The sequence below is a fragment of the Hypomesus nipponensis genome, chromosome 17 (assembly GCF_054491055.1).
Source record: "Hypomesus nipponensis isolate SF chromosome 17, ASM5449105v1, whole genome shotgun sequence".
NCBI classification, from domain to species: domain Eukaryota; kingdom Metazoa; phylum Chordata; class Actinopteri; order Osmeriformes; family Osmeridae; genus Hypomesus; species Hypomesus nipponensis.
In genome coordinates this window covers 15,410,005-15,435,597 of record NC_140377.1, presented here as the reverse complement: position 1 = coordinate 15,435,597, position 25,593 = coordinate 15,410,005, and the positions used below count along the sequence as shown (strand labels likewise).

Here is a 25,593-nt window from a genome sequence, read left to right as displayed (position 1 = left end):
TATTGCATTTCCGATTTTGTATGCAATGGTAAAAAGGTCTCAAATCCTGAAACAATGATAGTGTAGGCCGAGAAACACTTTAACAAAAGCCCATGTGGATCTTGTTGGTATTGCATTTCCGATTTTGTATGCAATGGTAAAAAGTTATAAAAATCCTGAAACATTGATAGTATAGACCAAGAGTAACTACCACACCACAAATGGCCCACTATTACCCATAGGTCTTCCCTTGACACACGCGCGGACTTGGCAAGACGCACACGCAACATTTCAGGAGAGTGTGGGCTTACCAAGCCCCCACTCATTCCTTGGTCTTTTGCAAAGGCCTTGTGGATCTTGATGGTATTGCATTTCAGATTTTGTTTGCCATGGTAAAAAGTTCTCCAAATCCTGAAACATTGATAGTAAAGGCCAACAGTAACAACAACACTTTAACAAAAGCCCATGTGGATCTTGTTGGTATTGCATTTCCGATTTTGTATGCAATGGTAAAAAGTTAAAAACATCCTGAAACATTGATAGTATAGGCCAAGAGTAACTACCACACCACAAATGGCCCACCATTACCCATAGGTGGCGCTACAGGCCACGCCCTAAAGCACAAAGCACTTCACTTCTTGTGAAGATTAAAGCACTTAACTTCTTGGCTTAAAATAAAGGCCCTTGTGGATCTTGATGTTATTGCATTTCAGATTTGGTATCCCATTGGAAATTCTGCAGCATTTATTTTTTTATACAGTTACAATTTGTCAAGAATATACATTTTTGAATGGTTCGCAATGCTTTACACGTAAGCCAGTCAAACAAGTTCATATGAAGACTCTTGAGAATGTTTAGTACACAAATCTGAGAAAAAGTTGACTCTAAGATAAAAGGTAGATTTTTGGTGAATCTTTGAAACATGCATGCTTGGCTAATTTCTAAGGAAATTTACAATGAAATGTGTCCCCTGCTCCTCCCCGCGCATGCTCCAAATTCTCACACACTCATTCTTCCCTTGACACGCGCGGGCTTGGCAAGACACACACGTAACATATCAGGACTGTGTGGGCTTACCAAGCCCACACTCATTCCTTGAATATCAGCATAGGCCCTTGAGGACCTTGGTGTCATTGCATTTCCTACTTTGTATGCAATAGTAAAAAGGTCTCCAAATCCTGACACATTGACAGTACAGGCAGTACAGGCTGTTGGTATTGCATTTCCGATTTTATATGCAATGGTAAAAAGTTTTTAAAATCCTGAAATATTAATAGTATAGGCCAAGAGTAACTACCACACCACAAATGGCCCACCATTACCCATAGGTGGCGCTACAGGCCACGCCTTAATGCATAAAGATATAAGGCTTTCTGGAATGGATAAGCTCACCAAGCCCCCTTCCTTCACTTACTGGCTTGAAATAAAGGCCCTTGTGGATCTTGATGGTATTGCATTTCAGATTTGGTATGCAATTCTGCAGCATACATTTTTCTATACAGTTAAAATTAGTCAAGAATAAACATTTTTCAATGGTTCGCAGTGTTTGGAGGAATCCGCCATTACTGCTTGCAGTTATATTTTGTAATTCTTGTACCATGGGAGTCAATGGCAGCCCCTAGACCCCATCGACAACTTTTTGTGAAATTTGGCACACTCATTAAGGACAGTTTCTTCTATACCTACACCAAGTTTCATGTCTCCCATTAGACCACTCTAGCGCCACCAATGGGTCAAAGTTGGACTTGTGTTTACACACGCAACTTTTGAACCGTATGACTCATTTTCAAAAATGAGGTACCATTGGATTCCCTGGATCAAGCCGAGTTCAACGCACACCATGGCGTTAATTTCCGGTTATATAGATTTCCCGCCATTTCCGGTTTTATCAAAAACCTTTGAAAGCCTACTCCTCCTACAATTTTTGTCATATCTTCTTCAAAATCACCAGAGATGATCTTCAGACCAAGCCTCACAAAAGTTATCAAAGGAATTTTGATCCTCATAACCGTCTGTCCGGTACAGCCAATCAAATTCATCAGAAAAGCCGCAAAACAGGATGTGAAGTCATGTCTCAGCAAATCTTTGAGATATCAACACTAAACTTGGTAGATCGGAGGAAGACACTACAACATGTTACCATGTGCAAAGGCAAATTCATATCTCAAAAAATGATTGATATAAAGCAAATTGAACTTATCGCTAACGCTAAAATTATGCTTTACACATCAGCCATTCAAAAACTGATACTCTGATTCAATCACAAGTTCATATGAAAACTCTTGAGAATGTTCATAACACAAATCTGTGAAAAAGTTGACTGTAAGATGAAAGGTCGATTTTTGGTGAATATTTGAAACATGCTTGCTTGGCTAATTTCTAGGCAAATTTCCAATGAATGTCTCCCTTGCTCCTCCCCGCGCGTGCTCCAAAATCTCACACACACTCAGCCTTCCCTTAACACACGCGCGGCCAAGACGCACACGCAACATTTCAGGAGAGTGTGGGCTGACCAAGCCCCCACTCATTCCTTGGTCTTTAGCAAAGGCCCATGTGGCTCTTGATGGTATTGCATTTCCGATTTTGTATGCAATGGTAAAAAGGTCTCAAATCCTGAAACATTGATAGTGTAGGCCGAGAAACACTTTAACAAAAGCCCATGTGGATCTTGTTGGTATTGCATTTCCGATTTTGTATGCAATGGTAAAAAGTTATAAAAATCCTGAAACATTGATAGTATAGACCAAGAGTAACTACCACACCACAAATGGCCCACCATTACCCATAGGTGGCGCTACAGGCCACGCCAAAAAGCACAAATATACAAGGCTTTCTGGAATGGATAGGCTCACCAAGCCCCCTCCCTTCACTTATTGGCTTGAAAAAAAGGCCCATGTGGCTCTTGATGGTATTGCATTTCCGATTTTGTATGCAATGGTAAAAAGGTCTCAAAATCCTGAAACATAGATAGTATAGGCAAAGAAACACTTTAACAAAAAGCCCATGTGGATCTTGTTGGTATTGCTTTTCCGATTTTGTATACAATGGTAAAAAGTTATAAAAATCCTGAAACATTGATAGTATAGACCAAGAGTAACTACCACACCACAAATGGCCCACTATTACCCATAGGTCTTCCCTTGACACACGCGCGGGCTTGGCAAGACGCACACGCAACATTTCAGGAGAGTGTTCCTTGGTCTTTTGCAAAGGCCATGTGGATCTTGATGGTATTGCATTTCAGATTTTGTTTGCCATGGTAAAAAGTTATCCAAATCCTGAAACATTGATAGTAAAGGCCAAGAGTAACAACAACACTTTAACAAAAGCCCATGTGGATCTTGTTGGTATTGCATTTCCGATTTTGTATGCAATGGTAAAAAGTTAAAAACATCCTGAAACATTGATAGTATAGGCCAAGAGTAACTACCACACCACAAATGGCCCACCATTACCAATAGGTGTCTCTACAGGCCACGCCCTAAAGCACAAAGCACTTCACTTCTTGTGAAGATTAAAGCGCTTCACTTCTTGGCTTGAAATAAAGGCCCTTGTGGATGTTGATGTTATTGCATTTCAGATTTGGTATCCCATTGGAAATTCTGCAGCATTGATTTTTCTATACAGTTACAATTTGTCAAGAATATACATTTTTCAATGGTTCGCAATGCTTTACACGTAAGCCAGTCAAACAAGTTCATATGAAGACTCTTGAGAATGTTTAGTACACAAATCTGAGAAAAAGTTGACTCTAAGATGAAAGGTCGATTTTTGGTGAATCTTTGAAACATGCATGCTTGGCTAATTTCTAGGGAAATTTACAATGAAATGTGTCCCCTGCTCCTCCCCGCGCATGCTCCAAATTCTCAGACACTCATTCTTCCCTTGACACGCGCGGGCTTGGCAAGACACACACGCAACATATCAGGACTGTGTGGGCTGACCAAGCCCCCACTCATTCCTTGAATATCAGCATAGGCCCTTGAGGACCTTGGTGTCATTGCATTTCCTACTTTGTATGCAATAGTAAAAAGGTCTCCAAATCCTGACACATTGACAGTACAGGCCAAGAGTAACTACCACACTTTACCCAAAGCCCATGTGGATCCTGTTGGTATTGCATTTCCGATTTTATATGCAATGGTAAAAAGTTTTTAAAATCCTGAAACATTAATAGTATAGGCCAAGAGTAACTACCACACCACAAATGGTCCACCATTACCCATAGGTGGCGCTACAGGCCACGCCTTAATGCATAAAGATACAAGGCTTTCTGGAATGGATAAGCTCACCAAGCCCCCTTCCTTCACTTACTGGCTTGAAATAAAGGCCCTTGTGGATCTTGATGGTATTGCATTTCAGATTTGGTATGCCATTGGTAATTCTGCAGCATACATTTTTCTATACAGTTACAATTTGTCAAAAATAAACATTTTTCAATGGTTCGCAGTGTTTGGAGGAATCCGCCATTACTGCTTGCAGTTATATTTTTGTAATTGTATTGCTTGAATTGTGCACATTTTTTTTTTAAGTAATCAGTGTCATTTTGTATTTTTGGGTGTGCTCACGCCTTTGGCGAGCACAACCATTGTTCTCTCACATTTATAATATTATTAGGGTTCCTCCGGTAAGAGGAAGGTGGCATCCCTCCTCCCTCCGGTAGGAGGGATGGTTTTAAACCTTATTGGATTCAAGATGACATCACTCTGAAGTACCATCAACAATTTCACCTTGGTATGTCAAAATATGATTGAATTTGAGTAGTTTAAACTTTGGCTGAATCCATCAACTCTTCCCACAGAAGAAACAGCTTACGTTTTTATTCAGTAACTGAACATGACAATATTCAACACTGAGAATAGATCAATGGACTGGGACAGTGACCTGCAAAGCACAAGTTGTAGGTTTGAATCCAGCCGCAGTCTTTTAGCCTGTCTTACATTTGAATATCTGTTTAGTTAAACAAGAGGACATCATTATGAAATACCATGCGCAATTTCATGCAATTCCACTTTGAAATGTCAACAGCTTCTTAACCTTTGTCCCAAAGCTGACCAAAGCTAATACTCTGGCCTTTTTACTCTTACATTCTCAACAGTTGGTGTGTTGCAGAGAGGATAGAGGCTGCCTTGTAACCTTATGCTCATGAGTTCAAAATCCCCATTTAGCCTATTGTAGTTGGCCCAACATGAAGTAGTTTTGCCCTCTTGTTGTCCAACTCTTGACCTTCTACAATGTACATTTTTATAATATTTTGCCATTCCCTATTATTATTGTTCATTATTTTTGACATGGACACAAGTATTCTTCAACCCCATTATGGACACTATGGAAGCTGTCTGAATATGATTATAACATTTATTTTTAATGAAATCAACAGTTTCCTATTAATTAGATGTCCCTCAAAATAATTCAATAACTGCAAATATAGAAGTAACATACAATTTAATAATTGTGCTTACTAAAGCCTGAAATGGGCAGTTTTTGTGTTATCATACCTTTTCATCAAATATGTGGTTCAATTTCAGAATTTGAACTAAAATCAATATTCTTAAGATTACTCTGAACACTTCAGACATAGTTCAACAAAGATTTTTTTTTTTTTTCATAAGCGTAAACATTTTTACAAAGTAAATATTGGGGTGACGGGGTTGAGACAAGAGTAAAGGGGTTGAAGATGGTAACGGGGTTGAAGTGACAAATACAGCTTAACACAGGGTCGGACTGGCCATCGGGAGACTCGGGAGATTTCCCGAACGGCCGGTCAAACAAACAGCCGCTACGGCCACGGCACTATTCAAGAAAAAAAAAAGGTTTATGCTCACTTGAAGACGGCCTTAAAACCAATCAGCTGTTTAACTGGAGCAAGCCAAAATCCAAAGGGTAGTGGTGGGCATTTCCCCCGTGTAAACTTGAACGGTGCACTTTTCCGTCCATTTTACAGATCACGACTGGTCAAAAATCTATCTTTTTCCGGGTACAGCCAATTAGTTGAAGCTAATTTAGCTAACATTGTTGGTTCTTTAGCAAAGAAATGAAAAGGAAAAGAAAAGGAGAAAAAGGCGCTGAAAAAGCTAGAGATAAAAAAACACAACGGGCACTGCAAGCAAATTCTGCACAAGAATAAATGTTTAAGCCATCAAAAGATGGAGGAGGAGAGTTTGCAGCCCGACGATGAGGCTGTACAAGAGGCGCCAGGTGCAAACAGCTATAAGCAGCTGTATTTTTGACATTTAGAAAATTCAAATATCAATCCAAACCATATTGTTTTAATTTTTCTAAAAACATTATACATTTTGTAGTACTGTTAGCCAATATATAGGCTATACATTTTAAATGAAGTAAAATAAATAGCCAAGAGAAAAAGGCACTCATCTAAATATGCACAAATGTTTTTTGACTTAAAATAATATGTAAAGTGCAATGTGGCTCAAATGCAATTGTCCTGATTTTCTGTTCTGTGTAATAAAGCAGCCACAGGTGACACAGGGCAAGAGATTGAGGCTGCTGTGGTGACAGGGTCCAGTGGAGAGACTATGTCAGGTGCAACACTGCAACTGCACACAATAGAGTTAGTCTGTTAACAGGGTTATTATATGGAAATTAGTTTGTTGAATTGATTGTCATTAGTGAATATAGTTAACTGATTATTGTTCTTTTGCAACATCAAATAGCAGATGCAGAAACAGAGACAAGTATGGAAAAAGAAAGTGAGGGAGAAAGTGAAGTGAAGGGGAGGGGGGGGATCTGTGTTTCAAAGTCCCGGGCTGTTTTTCGATCCCAGTCCGACCTTGCCTTAACATATCAATAATGTGATTTTCAACTAAATTTTACCGTAAGAATTCCAGTACACATTGTATTTCATTATGTAACCATTTAAGAAAGACAATTGATCTAAATTGCAATTGAACAGAGTTTTATTAACCCAACTGCAGGACAAACTATGAAAACAACAACATAGCATACATTAGAAAATGTTTTACCTACTGAATAAGTCATCAAAATCAAACATAACTTGAGTGCTTTTGGCATTTGTGTGTGTTTGTGCAAGTGGGTGTTTGTGCCTATGCGCCTCTTGCTTCATGGCATTCAAAGTCTGACCCACACCTCTTTCGATATCTCCACATGACGCTTTGTCACAGACTTTGGGGGTGGAATTATTTCAAGGACATCATCAAAGAGGTACCAGAAGATATCATCCCGACTCGGCCAGAAGAACCGGTTGGGCCCAACACGATGCATACATTTAACTTGGACATGTGTTTCATCTGTGCTAAGGATGATACCTGGATACAGCTCTTGGTCATATCTGAGCACGCACCACTGCCCAACCAGCTCTGGACTTCCCCACTGGATTTCCCTTTCTGTCTGTGGCTGTGGATTCCTTTCACTGGCTGGTTTGGGCACAGCAACTTGTACCTTCTGGCCAAAACTGAAACTCTGCGTGTTGAAGCACATGCAGTTAAACTGCTTCCGTGTTTAGCACATGCAGCTGACATCACGGTGTATCAGTTCTCTTGGAGCCAAAGTAATGACCTGGTGGATTCTCATTGTTCCTGGAACTGCTGGTATATGCTTTGGCATTTTCTCCATTGCTCTTTCAATATCCTCGTTCTTCACAAAGAACAGTTTCACTGTTGTGTTTGTCTCGGTCAAGACCTTGAACAGCTCGTGTGCATCTGGGATATCTCGCCCCTTTGCCAGCCTTGAGTCCTCTTCTGTCTAATTCTGTGCTGAAAAGGAAGAAGTTGCCTCGGTTTTTGTACTGATTACAGGGGCCATCGCTACAAAAGTGCAGCACAGATACTTGTGGATGTGTGGCTTGAATGTAATCCAGCACAGGACTGAGGTGTTGCCATATTGCTGGAGGGCCTTTATGTCTGCAGGGGGAGACTGTGCTGAAGCACAAAGGCTCTGGTTGTCCACCAACATACACTTATCCCGTATGCAGAGTGGCTTGCTGGTGTGAAACCCCAAAGTGGACTGCTTGGATCTGGGAGCTGTACTTGCAGCTATAATTTTCTGAAAAGTCTATATGTATCAATGCCTCTTCCCCTGACATGTTCTTCTTCAACTCGCGGCAGTAGGCATACTGCTGCTTAATGTTGAAGTGATGCAGTTTGAACCGCTGTAGGTAGCTGTGGAACAGCTCAGTTAGGTTTTCCTGTGTGCCCTCCACAGATTTCTTGATGATGACCTTGACAGATGACCTCTAGCTTCTCCCTCTTTCTTTTTATCCATCTCCTTATCTTCTTTTATCCACTGGGTGAAATATACTTTGGTTGTACTGTTATATGTACTTGAGATTGGGCCATTCTTGTCCTTGCAGTGGACACACTCTCCGTACATGCAGCTCTTGTTGGAGGAGTTGCAACACACCATCTGTAACAAGTTTTCAAGATTGTCGGTCTCAATAAGTTTCAGCTGGTTGAGCTTCTCAGCCACAAAGGTCAGATTTTCATGCAACTTACACATGCATGTGTCTCGTTCTGAGATCGTCGGATTAACAACCCAAAAAGGTTGAAGATGGCAAAACAGAGAATGAGATATTTTCATCAGAGTTCTCTGTTAAAAATCTTCTTTGGAGATTTTTCAATAATCCACCAGGAACCTTTTTTGCATTTTGACTTTGTTCCCTGTGTTTGTTTGGTCCCTGTTGTTATCCTACTGACATCTCTTACATAGAACGTCTTCACTCTGTTCTTGAATTCATCAATTAAACCTGTTGGTCTTCTTCTTTTCAAAGCTAAGACTATCCTTATGTTGCCAACGCTTCCTCGAAAAACCAAGCGAATCCTCAGCAAATCTCTGCAACCTGTATTTTTTGACAATTCTCCCTGTTGTCACTTTTGCAATTAGTTGTCTTTCTCTTTCTTTTGTGGTCAGATGATATTTATTACTGATGTCTTTAATCAGTGATTGGTGATACAGCAACGTCTTCCGGATTCTGGGGTTTACAGGGCAATTTGCAGTTAGCTCATTCACTTTTGACTGTGGTGAATCGGAATGCTTCTTAAAACGTTGGCACCTCTTTTTGTATTTTTCTTTCTGTTTTCTTTCTTTGTCCAGTCTTTGCTGAAGTTTTATTTTTTCCGCAGCCTGTTTCTTTCTTTTCTAATTTTTTTCTTCCCCTCCACATGTTGCCTACAAACAAAATAAATAAATAATGATGCAAATATTTCATGAAGGAAAAACAGGGAAAATAATATCGGGAAAAGGACTAAATAAATCACAGCTCTGTAGTAAAAGTTAATCCGGTTGATGGCTGGCTAAATGGCAAACAGCCATCCATAGGATTATTTTTCACTAAGCAAAACCCATCACATGCAACCTCAACATCTAAGAGTAAGCATTCTCTATATCAGAGGTGTCGAATATACGGCCCACGGGCCAAAACCGGCCCGCCAGATGGTTCAATCCGGCCCGCGAGATGACGTCCAAAAAAAAAAAAAAAAGGACAGATTCCAAATTTGTTCAGCAGAGGTCGCACTGACAAAACGAGAGATCCGGAAGTAACCAGCACGTGACAGCAATGCTCCCACGTGACTGGCAATCTTGCCTTATCGTTATTAAGCTGTTGTTGTCAAAATTACCCATGGTTGCACCCTCATTACCAAAATGTCTTTGTCAAAAAAGAGAAAAGTTGACACAGAGTGCAGAGTTTTCCAAGAAAAATTGACTGATTCTTATTTATTCACAGAAGTTAATGGGAAATCAGTTTGCTTAGTGTGTCATCAGCTAGTATCAGTGCTCAAGGAATATAATATTCGGCGCCACTATGACTCATGGTGAAAAATACAACAATTTGCGAGGACAACTGAGAATAGAGAAGATAAATGAATTGTTAGCGGGTCTGAAGAAACAGCAGTCAGTTTTTACCCGTAGCCGAGAGGTCAGTGATACAGCGGTGAAAGCTAGCTACCTTATTGCTAGATAGCGTTAGATAACGAGATAGCGTTATTTGACACCTGATATTGATGCAATCGTGAAGGCTAAAATGAAGGCTATGTTGGTGGCTGCAGTAGGTAGGCCGCAGTGAGAGAAAGAGAAGGGAGGGTTTTAAACAGCGAGTAAGTCTTATTCCTGCAATGCTCTTTAAGATACTTTTTGCACTCTGAAGAATAGAGTTCTGTGAAAAATAACATTTACTGTGGTAATGTAATATTTAAAGACCATGAACATTGTGCAGTATAATATCAGACAGCAGTTTCAGCACAAAATAGTTTGGTCTGGTGTAACACTATTGCTCATGCTCACATGATCACCTTTATGGGTTTTTGCAGGGTGATAACGTTCTTCATAGCTCCCATCTTAGTTTGTGCATAGTGTGGCGAGTCAGTTCAGGTGGTCAGATGTGAAAATGTATCTACTGTACATTGAAATAAACAAATTGTTTTAATCAAAGTGCAAAGCAACTTTTTCAGTTCCATAGGCATATCTGTGAATACATGTTTTGCGCCTTTGTAGATCCATTATGATGTGTGAGTTATGTAGGCTCAATGATACATTTAAGGCATTATATTGAAATATTGGAAAAAAAAGGGTACAAAGGTATTTATGGGTTATTTTGATATTATTTTACTGGCCCGGCCCATTTGAGATTAGATTGTGCTGAATGTGGCCCCCGAACCAAAATGAGTTTGACACCCCTGCTCTACATTTTTCATTTTCTAACTCTTCTAACACTCAACCTAGTCATTTTCAACGCTCTTAACTTCTCATTGCTCTACCTTGAAGGTCCTGGCTGTGGATACTGCTCTGGGGCATGATTGGGACTTTGTGAAGGAAAGTTTCTCAGTGCCTCTCTTTTCTCCTTGCTTCTTTTGTAAGCTTCTCTCCACTACGCTTCTGCCGCTGTTCTCTTTCACTGAACTCATTGATTCCTTTTTTAGTCCCTGCCTACATTTTTTCTCCATTTCTGGCGCTCATTGTGCAAGTATTTCTCACTTCTTTCAGGGTCAGCATTCAGGCGTGCATGATACTGCCTCTGTCTTTCTGCAGCTGTTGTAGGTCCCATCACAGACTCATAGGTGTCTGTAGATGTTTAAATTGATATCATTAAAGACAACATTCCTTCAGAGAAATTTACTTAACAACATTAAAATCTAAGCAGAATACACGTGCACACACAGCTTTAACATGGCTTGTTATTAATGTTATTGGGTAACTTCACGACCAAAGTGTTAAAAACACAACCCCGTCACAGTCACACAACCCTGTTATGATCAAATAAGTAACGGGGTTGAGTGTGACGGGGTTGTGATTTCTTTATCATGATGGCCACTGCTCCACATGTTCTTAAAAATCACATATTTCTGAAATAACAATAAATATTTCCACAAGTAGTAGTTTTCTATCTTTATTTCACGTAACAAGTTTGAGTTGTTTAGCTTGACGACCACAATATCAAAAGATAAATTACTGAAATAGTTATACAAGAAGGTGATAACTTGCCTGTGTCTGTATGATGTGGTTCAGAAGACTTTTGTGATGTCACGTCCTGTGGTTGGTGTCACATATGGATCAGTTCATTTTTTTAATGGGCGAGGAATTATTTGTACAACGGGGTTGAGTGGTTACTGAGGTAAAGAATTAGATAATGTGATTTTAATTAATAATCATACACTTATTTAGAAAAAAACATTACCATCAAAAAAGCACAGGTTTAGGTGAAAGTCAAAATGTATGGACTTTTTCAAAATGTTATTAGTTATAACCCAAGTACACTTCCATAGAAGTTCATGAGGGACATTTTAAAATAGATGGTGTCAACTGGAAAAACAAAATAATTTCTGATATAAAGTTGCAATGCATTTAATGTTTTTATACTTTATTAAAGACTATATTTCAATGTATATAAAAAGCTTTTAAAAATAGATTTTGATGACCCAATAGATAAAATACACTGAAAAAGGTCAGAGGGACTTAAATTGTACCGCTTTCGTAGAATGCCTCAAATGTACATGTGCTGCTAGTACTCCACGGCACGATACTGGCTGTGCAACAGCACATCAATGCACGTTGTATCCATGCGTCGTTGCTAACGTGTTCTGACGTGGTGACATAGCTAGCAATGAGTACCCTTTGTCGACTTAAGGCACTTTTTGCCACAAAAACGTTGTAACCTCTTAAACCGTGCAACGGAACGTAAATCCCAATAGAAGCAACGGAATTGTGACCAAGACAAACATTTTGACAGCGACGTTGTCTATGTTGTCCAAATTTTGACTGATCCTTAGGGGGGCGAAAATAAACAATAAATATAGCTGCAAGCAGCGATGCAGGTTCCTCCTCAAGATGGCAAAATATCAAAAAAATGTACAATGTAGAAGCAAACAACTTCATATTTGGCCAACAACAATAGGCTGAATGGGGATTTGAACTCATGAGCACAAGGTTGTAAGTCAGTCTCTCTATCCTCTCTACTACACACCAACTGTTAACATTTTATAAAATAGAAAACGCAGAGTATTACCTTTGGTCAGATTTGGGACAAAGGTTAAGAAACTGTCTACATTTCAACGTCAAATTGCATGAAATTGCATATGGTACTACTTCAGAAAGATGGAATCTCAAAGCCAATAAGGTTTGAAAAACCATCAGTCAAAATGAAATCTGATTTATTGACACAAACATATTCAAGTTCAAGTCTTTTATTTGTCAGGTACACAGAACAACACAAGGTCAGACTTTTTTTTCGTAAATTACATATAACAATAAATAATACACTATACTAACCCTGAATGCACATAAAACCTATTTCAACCCTATAACCTATTCTAACCTAAGTGGAGATATTGAGGCAATGTGGACATTTACATAAATACAACCCTTTACAGTCATTTGTACAGTCATTTTGTATTTTAAAAATAGTCATTTTGTATTGCATTTCTTATTCCATTTCACCGTATATAAAGACACATCTGTCCACACACAACTTCCATCCATGCTGTTTTCCGCTCTCCCAGCACAGGTCATGCCAAAGGAGAAATACTGCGGTGGCCACATGAGGTTTAGGGGTAGTCCAAAAACATGCTTCCCACAATTGACACATTTTCCCCAAGATGACTGAAAAACTGCAGATATTTTTACTCTACTTAATTGATCTCTTTCCAGAATCTCAGTCAATGCACAATTAACAATAGTCATGTGGGCAACCAGGCCAGGGCAGAGCCCATGTTCAGCTCCTAGCGAGAATAGCTTATGGCAGTATAGCAACCAACTTTCTGGTCCTATTCAAATACACAACATGCACAATCAGGGTGACCAACAAGATTATATTAACTGATAAACATTAACATTACAAACATCTTACTGAACAAACACAACAAATGAAATCCCTCGCACGGCTGTTGTAACCGCACAATTTAACACAAGTTTCTGCATGCTGGGTACCCAAGGGGCGCTGACGCTGATTATCTAGCTGTGCTCCAACTGTGATTTGAGTATTAGCTTTGGTCAGCTTTGGGACAAAGGTTAAGAAACAGTTGACATTTCAAGGTGAAATTGCACATGGTATATCAGAATGATGTCATCCTATTTAACTAAACAGATAATCAAAATTATGACAGGCCAAAAGACTGCAGCTGGATTTGAACATATGACCTTGCTCCTTGCAGTGCACTGTCTTAGCCTACTGAGCTATTCTCAGAGTTGAGAACAATTGTGGTCAGTTACTGCATTGAAAAGTAAGCTATTTGTCCTGTGGCACGCTTAATAAGATTTGGCTGAAGTTTAAACAGCTGTAATTCTGTGATCTTCTGAGATATCAAGGCAGGGGTAGGCAGGCAGGGCAGGCCAGCTGGATGAAGCTGTCTTGGGGGCAGGACAGAAGAGAAGCTATCCAGCAAGGGGTCTGTGATGCCCTCAGCATTCTCTATTGCATCCTCTGTTACACTCATGTTATGATGATATTCCGTCGGAGGATGGGCCAAGGAACGCACCACAATGAAAAAGAGTTGACTTTGTTTATTAATCGAGCTGCTCGGATCAGGTCACCACGACAGGCAAAGTGGTTGGCATGACTGACTAACATGTCTCTTAGATAAACTTTATTTGCATGAGCTGTAACATACAAATATAGCACCCACCAAAACATGTCCTTAAACGGTATACATTCCACAACTTAATGCACAGGGAGAACAACCCAAGCGGTTCATTCATCACTCATCATTTGTGCTATTTTCTGCATGTTGCTCTTTCTAAAGGTGAAAGTAGCACATTCTCTATCTATATGTGTATTGTCCGAGACCTGCTGCGTGACCACTTAACCACAGCAAGAGACAACCTCACACATGTATAGAAAACCCGCGTATCAACTCAGCATCCTCTCTTGTTGCTCTCATTATGCTCTGTTGCACTCTGTTGAGCAGGCCTCTGCATGACCTGTAAAAGTGAAAAAAGGGTCCATGTCAGTGGTGAAAAATAAAGCTTTTCCCATCTAGATTCTAGTCAGTGAATCTAACTCCACAACCTCAGATATTGATCCTATACCCACAACATTCTTTAAGCGAGTGTTTGATAGTGTCTCAGGTCCGGTGCTAGAGATTATAAACACATCCATTAGAACTGGCGTCTTCCCAGATGCCTTCAAAACAGCTGTTGTAAAGCCCCTATTAAAGAAACCCAAATTAGATAACAGTCTACTCGCAAATTACAGACCAATATCAAACCTTCCATTTATTAGTAAAGTACTGGAAAAGATAGTTTCAGTCCACCTAAATTATTTTCTTGAAGAAAATAACATTCTGGAAGTCTCGCAGTCAGGTTTCAGGAAATATCACAGTACTGAAACTGCTCTCACCAAAATAATTGGCGACCTCAGACTAAACTCTGATGCAAATAAAGTCTCTATCCTTATCCTTTTAGATCTCAGTGCAGCATTTGATACCATTGATCACAACATCCCAATCAATAGACTGGAAAATCTTATTGGGTTCACGGATAGTGTATTAAACTGGATGAAAACATATATCACAGGAAGGAAGTTTAGGAAGTTAGTTTAGGAGACCATAGGTCTAAGAAACATGAGAACTGCTACAGGGTTGCTCAAGGAAGCTGCCCATTACCTTACTGGAAGGTCCATTACTTTTCTCTCTTTCTATGTTACCACTCGGTGACATAATAAGAGAACATAACATGAATTTCCATAGCTATGCGGACGACACACAACTATATATATCCACTGAACCCAACGATGCAACGGCCATCAATTCCATTACCAGCTGCCTGTTGGCAATAAACAAATGGATGAATGATAACTTTCTTAAATTAAATGAAGACAAAACTGAAATCCTACTATGTGGCCCCAAATCCAAAAGAGAGATGCTTGATAAGAATCTAGGAAGTTTAACCCCCTGGCTTAAACCAGAGGTGACAAGTCTCGGTGTAATCCTGGACTCAGATTTGAATTTCAACTCCCACATTAATAAAGTGACCAAAACTGCTTTCTTTCACCTGAGGAATATAGCAAAGGTATGACTATTCATAGACCAAAATGATGCAGAGAAGTTAATTCATGCTTTTATATCCAGCCGGCTGGACTACTGTAACGCACTTTTCGCTGGTCTTCCCAAAAAAAACACTGAAAGACTACAGCTCATTCAAAATTCTGCAGCTAGATTATTAACCAAAACTAAAAGGAGAGAACACATTAGTCCTGTCCTAGCTACTTTACACTGGCTCCCTGTTACCTTCAGAATTGACTTTAAGGTCCTATTCCTCACATACAAAGCTCTACATGGACAAGGACCTAGCTACATTGCTAACTCTCTTATAAACTACACACCAGCTAGAACACTGCAATCATCAAATGCAGGCCTATTAGAGGTCGCCAGAAGCAGCCATAAGAAGATTGGTGATGCTGCCTGTGCCAATTACGCCCCAAAACTATGGAATAAATTACCCATAAATATCAGAGAAGCAAATACACTAGACATTTTTAAAAGACAGCTTAAAACCTACCTTTTTACCAAAGCATTTAACACATTTTTATCTCAGAAGGGCCTTACAATTGGTAGTAGTTATATTATCGTTTTTACAGATTTGCTTTGTATTCCCGCAAAAATTGCGGCTTGTGTTTGACTTGCACTATTGCTTATGTGTTACATTTTATCCATTTTGTTGAGTTATTGTATTTTGTTATTCTGTGATTTATAATTATAATAATTTTATAATTTTACTTAATTTTTTTATTTAATTTTTATTTTAATTGAGAAACGACAAAGGCTGCAAGAGTGCATGTGTTTTGTTATATGTTTGGAAACTGCAAGTGGCAGCTCGGGTCTAAGACAGATTCGAGAGACCGCAGATAGAGTGCAGCTTGTCTGGGTTGTTGTGTGTGGAAACTGCAAGTGGCAGCTCGGATCAAAGACGGATTCGAGAGACCGCAGATAGAGTGCGGCTTGTCTGGGTTGTTATATGTTTGGAAACTACACGAGGCAGCTTGGATCCAAGACGGATGGAGACACCGCAGATAGTGCGGCTAGTCTGGTTTGTTATATGTTTTAGATCTATTACTTTTATCACATGTATTATTGTTTTTGTTGATTTTATGTAAAGCACCTTGAGCTGCAATTCCTGTATGAAATGTGCTATATAAATAAAGTCTTACTTACTTACTTACTTACTTTAAATAGGCTGACCGAGTGAAACTAGCCTGGCTAACAGGTCGCTTTCTCAGGCAAATGACGAATGAAATAGCCAGTATATAAGATCTTTCAAAACAAGCCTATCTTCAGCAGGCTCTTGTCTACAAAAATCAGCCCTTCCTGACATATTAGGAGTTGAACTGAGTGAAAGACAATATTGTTTACATACAGACAGTGAGCGAACAGAGTCTGTCTATGAGGTCAAGTTAAAACAATGTACCGCCAGGACGCAGTCTCACTCCACTTGCAAGTTTTCAACAAATCACAAAAATAATCGGAGCATCTGGCTAAAAGCACAATACCCACATCTCCTAAAGGCTGCCCTCCTCGACATTTTTGGTGTCGACCGAACTGTAAAATGGTGAACTTATGAACATGATGCGACCAAAACATGGATGCCGCCTAAGCCTATGCGGTCTCCCTGGCTCCCAGTCTGTGGGGATTCGCTTGTTCTCCTAAAAGCTGCCCTCCTCTACCTTTTTGATGAATTTGCCGAGAAGCTACATGATTCAGTAATTACACAGAGGGAAAAAGCTAGCTACTTTTCGAGTTCGGTTTTCCGTCACTTCAAACTCACGATCTAAAGGTCTCAAAGTGCTCAAACCTTCACCATAATTCAAGAGTAGTGTACTTTCACGAACCCAATCATTGATTCTAGGTTAAAATGTGTAAAAAGCGCAAAGCGAGACAGGTGTTCATCCTTGTGTCAAGGAGCAGGATGAGCCTGTGAGAATTTGGAGCGCGCGCTGTGGAGCAATTCAATTTAATTCAATCATTATATTGACATACCAAGGTGAAATTGTTTATGGTACCTCAGAGTGATGTAGTCTTGAACCCTATTAGGTTTGAAAAACAATCAGTCAAAATTATATTCGATTTATTGACACAAAGATATTGAGGCAATATGCACATTTACATAAATACACCCCTTTCAGCCATTTTGTATTGCATTTCTTATTCAATTTGACCATTTATAAAAACATGTATTCTACACATCTGGAACAAATTTCAAGTCGATTGGATCTATGGTTTATGAGGAGAAGGGTTTTGAAGGTTGTATCAAATTTGGACAGTACAGAAAATTCTGACAATATGGGTCCTTGAGGCTTTTTTGTTCCCCATGAGAAATAAGGCATGTATACAAATTTTCTGGCATTTTGGAGTAATGGGGCGCTGGGGAAATCACGTAGACTTTGGGCGTGTTTTATAGCGCCACCTATGGGCGCACATGGGCCACTATCCGTCTGGGAGTAATGAGTGACCTGTTGTATCATTGAGCCAAACTGGAAAAAATCGGGTCCAGGGGTCTCATTTATAAAGCTTGCGTACGCACAAAACGGGGCTGAAAATGTGCGTACGCCACTTTCCACGCAAAGGTTTATCAAATTTATAAAAAACAAACTTGACGGGAGAATGTGCGGTCCTCCACGCAAACTCTGACCCTCCCGTAGGCCTACGCACATTTTGAAAACAGTTGGAATTGGTGACGCAGATTACCGTACTGTAGTCAGACTGCAGAAATTGAATGTGGGAAGAACATTACTCGTAATATTTATATATTTTGTTTTCCTCACACACGTTTTTTTCATTCAATTTCATAATTATCATGAAGATTACATCCAGCAGTGTTATTTGCGCTTGTACTGAGTGATTCTTGTTCCATAAACACCTTGTACAATCCAACTCAAATTTTAAATACAAATTCAGCGCTTCCTCACCATCAGATTGTCCACTACGGGAGTTCAGGAGGGGAAGATTCCCCGACTGCATGGAATACAGGATAACATCACATATCCTTTAGATAACTGCAGAACACAGTATATAACTAAATATATTTATTTAATACTGTGCAAATATCCTCATATGTCAAAAACTGGAAATACAGTCGTCAAGCTCCCGTGCAATCGCTACACTCTACGTCCTCGTTATCAGTCCAGACTTTAATAGATTACTGTTCATAACAAAACGCTTTTGTTTTCAAATTGTATCTCGACTCGCAGTATCACTGCCACAGTTGACGCCACTCGCACAGTTTTTTTTTAAATTGGTGATCTACCGGCCACCACATTTTCGGAATTTCCGGGCTCCACCAATAGGCTAACAGTGTCTGAGAAGTTGTCGTGCGCTATGATTCACCGTAAAGAACAATCGTATGCCAAGGTCATGATTAGATACTAGATTTGCATTCATGAGGTGCTTTGCATTGACTATTTATGGTTAAAAATGGGCGTGTTCAGGGCGGGGTACAATGCTGATTCACGTACGCACACTTGTGGGTAATCTGTGATTTACGGTGTGCGTACGCACGGTTTTATAAATCTGAATTTTTGTGTGCGTATGCCATTTTAGGCTTTTGGGCGTACGTACACTTTTAGTAAGAATCCTACGCACAGTTTTATAAATGAGACCCCAGGACTTTTTGAGCTATTGGGCCATTTAGCGGAAGAATATAATAATAATAATAATAATAAGAAGAATACTAACAAAAACAATAGGTTTCCTCTTACCGGAGGAATAAATAATAAAGGAATAAGGAATAAATATAGCTGAGAGCAGCGATGCGGGTTCCTCCGCAAAATGGCAAAATATTATAAAAATGTACATTGTAGAAGGTCAAGAGTTGGACAACAAGAGAGCAAGACTACTTCATGTTGGGCCAACTACAATAGGCTGAATGGGGATATGAACTCATGAGCATAAGTTTCCAAGGCAGCATCTCCATCCTCTCTGCTACACACCAACTGTTGAGAATGTAAGAGTAGAAAGGGCAAAGTATCAGCTTTGGTCAGCTTTGGGACAAAGGTTAAAAAGCGGTTGACATTTCAAAGTGGAATTGCGCATGGTATTTCATAATGATGTCATCCTGTTTAACGAAACAGATAATCCAATTTAAGACAGGCTAAAAGACTGCGGCTGGATTCAAACCTACAATCTTATACTTTACAGGTCACTGTCCCAGTCCATTGAGCTATTCTCAGTGTTGAATATTGTCATGTTCAGTTAATGTATACAAAAGTACGCTGTTTCTTCTGTGGTAAGAGTTGTTAGATTCAGCCAAAGTTAATATGTCAAGTGTACTGTAATGTTTTAGTGTAAATGCCATGTGTATTATGTGGATACTATACTGGACTGGTGTGTTGAATGTGTCTGTATTGGGGGCGTTGCTATGGCCTACAAAGGCTGCTGCAAAGCTAATTGCCAATTACCGGGCAATTGGCTAACTGCCAATTACCGGGCAATTCGCTTGATGGGAAGGGAATGGTGTAGTATGTGGGGATAGGTCCGTTCCCTGTATAAGAGAGGACATTGGACGAACGTGGGGGGGAGATCGACACGACGGACGGGAGCGCTAGCAATTCGAAAGCTCTGGCAACAACGGAGTGAGAAGGGACCCTGGGGAGGCTCCGGACGCGGTGCCTGGTCTAAGGTCGAGGATAACGGTCAATCTGCTCTACGTTCGCCTTGCGAAGGGAAGTCCATTACTCCACCTCACTGTGCTTCTGTTTCACTAGCTCGGTCTGGTTGAGGGGTGTGAGTTTGCCTAGCAGTCCTGTCCTGCACTTTCGTTCTCTGCAGCTTGAGGGGAGTCCTCCAGGTGGAGCAGCGCGTCACCAGCGCCATTACGGAGGCTTTCGGAACGGACAGCGGTGCGAAGATCAGGGTCAGCGCTGGTGAAGGCGGGTGTCGGCCGTACTGGACGGGGACTCTTCACACTTCACCGACAGTATTCAGCGCTGATTGGCGCATCCAAATTGAAACCTTTCTACGTGCCCAGCATCTTAACCAAGCCCAACAGGTAGACTTTGTGTTAAGCGCACTACAAGGGGAGGCTAGGCGAGAGATCCTGTTACTACTTCCTGCAGAACGCGATACCCCAGCTAAGATATTTCAGGTACTAGGGGGGCTGTATGGAGAGAAAGCCACCTTAGTCCAGCTGCGAGCCCGTTTCTTCACCTGTAATCAACAAACTGGGAAGGGGGTGGGGCTGTTTATCTTATGGCTACGGGAGTGTCTTGCTACTATCGCCGCTTCGTTTCGGGGTTCTCCAAGGTTGCAGGCCCATTAAATAGCTTACTGCAGGGAACGGGGAATACAAAGAAGGCAGGCATAACCTGAACTCCAGCTTGTCAGGCTGCCTTTGAGGGTCTTAAGGGAGCTCTCTTCCAGGCCCCAGTGTTGGCTTTTGCAGACTTTAATGCCCCTTTCCGCCTCTACACTGACGCCAGTTTACAAGGCCTTGGCGCTGTGTTGGCGCAAGTGCAGGAGGGAAAAGAGAGGGTAATGGCTTACACAAGCCTTAGCCTCCATCCACCCGAGAGGAATGACCAAAACTATACTTCCTTCAAACTGGAATTTCTGGCACTGAAGTGGGCGGTCACCAAAACATTCAAGGATTACCTGTGGGGGGCAGTGTTTAAGGTATACACAGATAATCGTCCCTTGACTCATCTCCAGTCAGCCAACCTAGGGGCGATAGAACAGAGGTGGGCAGCTCAGTTGCCGGGTCTACTGGGAGGGGTTGGTTAGAGACTCCCAACGCTGGACAGCTGAGTGTCAGCAAAGCGTACTGGGACATGCGGGACGAGAGGTGAGGGCCCCCCTCCACGCGGTGGTGAGTCACTACCCATTTGAGATCTTGGCCTTAGATAACCTTTCATTGGGGCGGGTAAATGATGCATATCCATATATATTGGTTATGACAGATTTGTTTTCCAAATATGCAGTGGCAGTACCTACGAAGAACCAGACAGCCCAGACTACAATGAGGGTGTTGTGGAGGAATGTGATTCAGGTGTTTGGGTGTCCAGAACGTATCCTAACTGACCGGGGGGGAGCTTTTGAATTAGACTTGATGAGACAGCTTTGCCAGGTGTATGGGTGCACAAAGAGCCGTACAACCCCCTATCACCCGCAGGGCAACGGGGCTTGTGAGCGGTTCAATCAGACTCTCTTGGGGCTATTGAACACCTTGGACCAGGATCGGCAAGCCCAATGGACAGAGCAGTTTCCGTACTTGCTGCAGGCCTATAACAACACTCCACACAGCTCCACTGGTCTGGCTCCCTTTTATGTCTTGTTTGGGCGACATGCCCGACTCCCAGTTGATGCTGCCCTGGGCATGACCCCACCCCAAGTCCGGGCTACAACAGACGACTGGGTACAGCATCATCAGCGTCAGTTGGTAGCAGCGTATAAATGCGTGCAGGGGCACAGTCGCCACCGGCAGGGGTGGGTTCAGAATAGATACAATCGGAGGGCCAAAGCCCTTCCCTTGGTCCCTGGGGAGAGGGTATTGTGTAGAAACTTCAGACGGCGCTCCAGGGGCAAACTGGGGCCATAATGGACTCCAGAACCTTTGGTCATTGTCTCCCAGCTCAATGTAGTCCAGCCGGTCTATATGGTGCGCCCCGAAGCGAAGGATGGGCCCACACGGTCTCTTCACCAGAATAGCCTGCGCCCCTGTCCAGGGGGTTGGGCTATGGGAGAAGGGGGAGGACCAGGTAGAGAGACCCCTAGTGCAAGGGTGGGATTTAGGGTGAGAAGGGACCCTGGGGAGGCTCCGGACGCGGTGCCTGGTCTAAGGTCGATGCTAACGGTCAATCTGCTCTACGTTCGCCTTGCGAAGGGAAGTCCATTACTCCACCTCACTGTGCTTCTGTTTCACTAGCTCGGTCTGGTTGAGGGGTGTGAGTTTGCCTAGCAGTCCTGTCCTGCACTTTCGTTCTCTGCAGCTTGAGGGGAGTCCTCCAGGTGGAGAAGCGCGTCACCAGCGCCATTACGGAGGCTTTCGGAACGGACAGCGGTGCGCAGATCAGGGTCAGCGCTGGAGCAGGCGAAGGCGGGTGTCGGCCGTACTGGACGGGGACTGCACGCTTTACCAACGGTATTCAGCGCAAGGCTACTGCATAGACTGCCTGTTTAATTGTTTTTAATACTGGTCAGTAGGGACCGACCAACTAGTACCAATTTATATTCGTCAGTACTGCAGGCTGTTGGAGAGGACAAAGGACTGTTAGGAGTGGGAGCAGGGCCCACCATGGCCAGCTATTGCACAGCCCCAGACTACTCCCCTCTTGGTAGTGACTTTGCGGTGATTTAGTGGTGACTTTGCTGTGGCTTTGTTGTGGGTCCTTAAGTACCTTGCTGTGGGGTGATATTGTTCTGTGGGGGGGCTCGCCGGTTAAAGCATAGTTGGCCAGTAAGGGGGGTCTATGTCCAGCACCTAGTAGGTCCCAGATACAACTGTTCTGTGCCACAGTCCTGCCTTTTTGTGAAAATAAACTTGTATAAACATACTCTGTTTCTAGGTATTGTCTGTGACCTGGGAGGATCTGTGCTTGAGCGTGCTGCTAGGCGCGACATTTACTACTCAAATTCAATCATATTTGACATACCAAGGTGAAATTGTTGATGCTGTAGCGGAAGCATGAGGTTTAGATGACAAGCAAAAATTGCCTCTCACAGTCAAAACACATTGCTCACAACACTGTTTCCAGAATTTCTCAAAGATGGCTTGAAGACCGCTTTCCAGAACCACAGTCAACTTACGGTCAAGAATAGCCTCATTGGCAAAAGGTTTATGGCACAGCCCATGATCAACTCCTTACGGACATTGATGTACAATAGCAGACTCTCACTTCCCATTAAACCACACAACATGCACTCTCAGGGTGACCAACAAGATTATTTTAACTAACAAACAACAATATTACAAACATCTAACTGAACGAACGCAACAACTGAAAACCCTTGCATAGCTGTTGTAACCAAACTATTTTCCACAAGTTTTGGCGTTTTTTGACATTTACATTACATTTAGCAGACGCTCTTATCCAGAACGACTTACAGTAAGTACAGGGACATTCCCCCCGAGGCAAGTAGGGTGAAGTGCCTTGCCCAAGGACACAACGTAATTTGGCACAGCCGGGAATCGAACTGGCAACCTTCTGATAACTAGCCCGATTCCCTCACCGCTCAGCCACCTGACTCCCTACCTGACATGCCACACTGCATGCTGGGTACCCAAGAGCGCTGACGCTGATGATCTAGCTGTGCTCCGACTGTGTGATATGACGAGATGCTAGTGACGCGCTAAGGTCTCGGAGTCTCCTGAAATGGAACGCGTCTTTCTGCCATGAAGCTACGTGCGCATCATCATCAAAACCCCATGTATATGGCAAGATAACATCCAAGCTAACAATTTCTCCAAATCTGACTGCAGATTTGTATACCATACGTACTGTGTTATGGTTGTTTGAGTAAAACAACTTGCTTATTGAATTAGAGAGGGTACAATTTCTGGGGAAATTGTAGGGTGTGCTTGCTTGTCTTGGTTGTAGGGGTCCGTATTTAAATTACATTTTACAACTGATATTTCTGTATATTTTATATAAAAATGCATAGCCTACTTATTATTTATAAAGATTACATAGATTTAAAAGCAGATTTTTTTCTGCTCATTTACAACTCAAAATACTAAGAGTGAAGAGAAGAATGAAATAGTTGTCTTCTCATTTCCCCTGCAAGAGGGAATGGTGATCAGCAACCTCATAGTTGAATCAATCAATACATTTGGCAGACCGGTGTAAAAATTGACCTAATCTCTATGACTTAAACGTCATTGTAAGTTTTTCCCTTCTCATTATATTTTCAGGCATTTAACCTACTCATATTGCATTCATTCATTAATAAAGAACCCCCTTTGAAATGTATTTTAACAACAACGTTTCCAGCAGTAGCTAGCTATCTCAGATGGAATCGCAATTCAAATAGTATCATCTGCTAACTGAAAATATGCCCCCAAAAACGTAAATAAGCTTGACATTTATTTAGGGAAAAATCACTCATTCATAAAAATGTCAGTGGTAGCAATCATTGTCAGTAACAAGGCAAAATGCGATATAGCCCTGCTGTGTGGAGAAGCTGCCCCGGTAAATTGTAGGCTACAACTACAAGACTGTCTTGGTAGCGATAGCGTTGGTTGAATTCAATTTAACGTTACTTCCGTTTGACGGTCTAGGCTGAAATTAATTATTTTCATTAACAGATTGAAGTTTAGGCTGTGGCAATGGAGTTCAGGTTAGTAGTCACTAGTCAGATAGTTTCACCTTTTGATTTAAGTAAGGGTAGTGCCGACCATGTGCCGCCGTTTGACTTCCTACCATATAGTACTGTAAACAGCTGTGGAGATGTTTTTGTTAGCTACAGGACTAGGCTACAGTGTTGCAGTGAGCTACACTGGTTTGAAACCACAGGTAATGGTAATTTCACCAACAAATCGTTTACTTGTAATCTAATGTCATAATAAATCCTACAACGAAAATGTATTTGTGAAGATTGTTTATTTTAACGATTGAAAACAGATGCATCATAGACCGCTGTTGTATGTGTTACCCGGGCAACAGAGGCTAATGTCATGATGCTAATGCTTCAGTGAAATAGTAGACTACTGTTTCCGAAAGTAGATGTAACTACTTCCTTATATCAGCTTATATTGTACATTACACTTCACAATTGTGTTTCATATCACAAAGTAAAATGAGTAAATAGTTATCACCCTGGCCTCTTTGCTTGTGGTGTTTCTGCAGCTCCCTTGCAGTACAGCAGTTAGCCTAGCTATTTCCCAGAAGTTAACGAGCTGCTAAACTAATGTTCTGCTTGAGGTGGTCACGCGATATTTTGTGACGTTAGTGACGTCAGTAGCGTCAGTGACTGTGGCTAGCAAGTTAGCTACCGTTAGCTTTAGTTTTGGCACAAAAACGTAATTAAAACCTAATCCGTGCAACGGAACATAAATCCCAATAGAACCAACGCAATTGTGACCAAGACAAACCTTTTGACATCAACTTTGTCTATGTAGTCCAAATATTGACTGAGCTTTAGGGGCGCGAAAATAAACAATAATAAAAATAAATATATATGTGAGATAACAATGGTTTGTGCTCGCAGAAGGCAAGCACACCCC

General features: G+C 41.4%; 1 pseudogene; it reads right to left on the bottom strand.

Annotated features, from left to right (window-relative positions):
• Positions 1 to 7,068: 7,068 nt before the first annotated feature.
• LOC146253680 (uncharacterized) lies at positions 7,069 to 22,405 on the bottom strand (annotated as a pseudogene).
• Between the last annotated feature and the right edge of the window lie 3,188 nt (positions 22,406 to 25,593).